A 4,558-nucleotide genomic window follows, 5' to 3' on the forward strand; every position below is an offset into this window, starting at 1 on the left:
GACGTGAGCAAGGAATGCGTGGTATTCTTTGCGCAGATATTTCTGTGCTTGAATACTTGATATAATGCAAAGACTCGCACCAGGTTTTTCGCCGTAGACTATAAGAGTTTCGTTAGACGGAAGTCGGACTGCTTTCTCGAAGCACATGATGTCGGCGCGATGAAGACTCAACCAATCCATGCCGATGATGACGTCGAAACTTTTTATTGAAACCGGCATGAGGTCGATGGGGAACGAATGCTTATCTAGGGTTAGGATACATCCTAAGTATATGCTACTGGTGTTTTCTGTTTTGTCGTTAGCCATTTTTACTGTGAATTGTTCTTTAAGTGCGTGTGGTTGTGGTTTAAGCATGCGAGCAAATTTGTGGTTTACGAAGCTTCGCTCCGCTTCACTATCGAACAGAATGCATGCATAGGAGTTATCGAGGAGGAACGTACCAGTCACCACTGTCGGGTCAGCGACTGCTTCCCCGTGGCCTATAGCTAGTACCCTCCCTGCTCCTCCAGCATTTCTCGCTTTGGGGCAGTCCCTCTTATAGTGTCCTGTTTCGCCACATCCATAGCAAGTTGGGCTCGCGCCTGAGCCAGGGATTTGCGTGATCGGTTGCGCCGGGAATTTACAGAAACGGACGGTGTGTCCTTTCCTATTGCAGTTAGAGCACTGCATTTCACGGTAGGGGCCGTTTTGGTGGAAGTTGCATTTGTTGCACTTCGGCAAACTTCCAGCATACTGCTTCGTCGGAGCAGTAGTAGCAGGGGTTACCGCAGCATGTACCGCCACAATTTGTTGTTTGTTGGCAGCTCGCTGCCTCTTCTTGTCATCCCAGAACTTCCGCATGGTGTCAGCGGGTTTGGATGGTTCTGAGATGGCTAGGGTTGTTGTGGTTGCAGGGGTTTTGACACCATGGTCGATGAGTCGTTGTGCCAGTCGCTTGGCACTGTTGAAGGTAGCGGGGTTTGATGATAGAACATTCCCCTGATACGGAGGAACTAGCCCCCATATGTACCTTTCAATCTTCTTCCCTTCAGTGGGAACCATATTAGGGTAGAGGGCCACCAGTTCGCTAAACCGGGCAGTGTAAGCGATAATGTTGGTGCCCTTCATGGTCAGGCTCCAAAGCTCCTGTTGTAGTTTCTGGATCTCGCCCCTCGGGCAGTATTCCTCAATCATGAGGTCTTTCATCATATCCCAGCCTATGTAGTTGGCCACGACGAGAGTTAGAGATTTAACGTGGCTGTTCCACCACGTCAGTGCCTTCCTTTCGAAGGTGCATGCGGCATATTTGACTTTACTCGCAGTAGGGCAAGAACAAATTTCGAAGACTGATTCAGTCTTCTCAAACCATTGCGAGAGAGCAATGACTCTGCCAGTCCTATGGAAGGGTTTCGGCTTACAGTTGGTGAAATCCTTGTAAGAGCACTCTCTCGAGCACACAGGAGTTTCAACCGGAATGGAGTTAACCGGGGTTCCACCTCTGCTGGCATCAGTAGAGTGATACTGTGCCATGGCAGTTGCCACTGCTGTAGCTACGGCAGCATTTAGGGCTGCTGTATCAATGACCGGAGGTGGTGGAGGTGTAGGGTTATTCCGGGTAGATTTGCGAGGAGGCATCTTTCAACTATAAGTTTATAAAGATGAGAAAAGTGGTAAGAATCAATTTGTAAGTAATGTGCAAATGACACATGGACTAACTAACCATAGCCCAACAATTGAATGAGTGTTTGTGTTCATAACCAGAAAGATGTGTAGGAAAAACCAAATGTAAAGATTTATCCCACAGAGTAGGTAGTTGTCAATAATACTGGTATTACTGATGTAACGAGTTCAATGAAAATTGACCTAACAGTAGGTCTTACGTCATACCATACAGAAAGTTTGACAGTTCTTAGATTCCTAATTAGAGTACTGAAAGTTAGGAATATTTTACAGATAAGTGCTACTTAGAGCACAGATGTTAAAAGGCTAATCCTTAACCCAAAAGATAATGATGTACTAGACATCATCTAACGACGATGAGTATTCCTCGGGAGAACCCTGAGGTCTCTCATTTGACGTACCACCTCTTGAAGGTGTCGTTCATGAGCCCTTTGACGAGCTCGAAGTTCCATGACTTCAGCTTGAGGGGCAACCAGCCGTTGCTGTAGGGTTTCATTGGTTCTCCGGGTCCGTTCCATATCTTCTTCGAGACAGCGAATGCGGACTGTGTTGACACCAGAGTTGGCATCAATCTCCACGACCCGGTCGATGGCTGCTCGACCTTGCTCGACATTACGAGCTATTCTACGGATAATGACAGGTAGAGCTCGGTCAACAGAGCCACCATCGTTGACGTTGTAAAGGGTTCGGTCCCCAAAGTATGGTAAGGGTTGACCCTGTTCGTCACTCCAACGATTCAAGTTATCTACCCACAAGGGAGTTGGACCTAGAAAAGCTGGTCGAGGGTTGTTGTCCGGGGCTTGACCTACTGGACGTAGGTTGTTCACTTCAGGCTCAGAGTCTGATCCATCTGAGAAGCCTTCAGCTTGATGATCATCCAATGGGATTGGGTGTTCATCGTCAGACTCTGCTTCGAGCCATCTTGCGTTGCCTTCATTTGGAAAGTACGGGTCGCCGTGATGGAATCCAACCATTTAGATCTACGCTAGAAGAGAGGTATAAAGATATAGTATACAAGTAGTTGGTAGTACAAAATACACCTGTAGTATTTTAAGTTTAGGTTCTATTGAATCTTCTTGTGGTATTGTTGGTAAGTTTTTAGACTTGTTAACACATCACAACCATTCTAGGGCATATGCTAATCACTCCTCAGACCAGCATAGTTGATCAGGCTATGCCATTCCCAGGACTGACCATATATCCCTGAGCTTACCTGTGATATTTAACAATCGTAATACTTTTGTTCTTGTCGTTGTGATACTGGTTTTAGTATGAATGTAGACTAGTATACTTAATTAAATATTTTAGTATTTTAAGTGTAGACTCTTGGTCAGAGTGTTTTAATCCCAAATGGGTTTATAGTTTAGTATATCTTTTATGGGTTGATACACTTGATTCACTATAAACAATGCTCTGATACCAATCTATCACACCCCAAAACCAAGAACGGCGGAAACGTTCTGGGGCGGAGGACGTCATGTGAGTATCACAACACAGTAAATGTAAATAAGCAAACAACATCATCTATTGCATTAAATATATAATTTTAATACATGTGTGTTGTGTACAGTATAGACACCAAAAATAACGTATATCAAAATAATAAGATGAGTCTTGAATGCGCTCCATCTTCTCAAAAGCTGGCCTCGGTACCTGTCTACTGATGACCTGAGAATACAAGTTATTTTGAAAGAGTTATCAGCATTAAGCTGGTGAGTTCATAAGTATTTTAGTGTCGGTATTTGTCATCCCAAATGTTGGAACATGTATAAAGTATAAGTTTGTAAAATGTATGTAAAGGTTTGCAATTGTTTGTAAAAGTTTGAATCTCTCAGAAAAACCTATATTTTCTATTAAAGTAGCCTTCTACCAAGGCTTAACTGTTTTGTATGCTCGTTTGATGTAAAAATGTGTAATTTCCCAAATGTAACTATCATTTAACAAAATATAGTTTGTACATAAACGTTTAAGTGAGGTTATCACTAAAAATATGTAATGGGTAAATTATTGTAGTACTGTAGCCTTGTATTATAAGAACTACTGTTGTACTAACTACCTTAAACCGGATTTATATTAAGGCATTACGTGATAAATTGCACCATACTATCGACTAGTAACCACGACAAATGAATGGTCGTAATAACGGAATGACATTTGGCACCCGCAGACCTGCAGGTCCGGCTGTAGCTAGCAGCAAGGTGTAGGATTGTCAATCTAGTGTAGATCTATACAGAAACTCACGCTCTCCCTTCAAGAGAATTCTGGCTACAACTCGAGCCATGACAGTTAAGTCATGCTCCGATTTAAATCACAAGAATAAAGTATTCATGTATATGTATTGTTTCTCGTTCTAGTATAGTTGTATATGTATTGTTTCTAGCATCATTGTATATGTATTGTTTCTAGCATCATTGTATATGTATTGTTTCTAGTATATGTATATGTATTGTTTCTAGCATCATTGTATATGTATTGTTTCTAGTATATGTATATGTATTGTTTCTAGCATCATTGTATATGTATTGTTTCTAGTATATGTATATGTATTGTTTCTAGCATCATTGTATATGTATTGTGTTACCCTGATGGTAACTAACTATTGATGTACTGATAAATATGAATATGGAAGTACTTTTATGTCTATACATGTATATTTTATATATAAATAATATTGAAACGACCTTCGGATGCTCACCCGAAATCCCACCAGACCACATCTCAGTGCGCGAAAAGGAAATAGGGCGGATGGCCTTCCTAAGCCCTTTAAACATTACTTATATATATATATATATATATATATATATATATACATATATGGGCATGCAATTTATAAGAAATAAAACAAAGTTTAATAAAAACATTTGATAAGTAAAAAGAGTTTGTAAAACATTTGAAGTGA

Source organism: Lactuca saligna, chromosome 6, assembly GCF_052625555.1.
Source record: "Lactuca saligna cultivar CGN05327 chromosome 6, ASM5262555v1, whole genome shotgun sequence".
Classification (NCBI taxonomy): domain Eukaryota; kingdom Viridiplantae; phylum Streptophyta; class Magnoliopsida; order Asterales; family Asteraceae; genus Lactuca; species Lactuca saligna.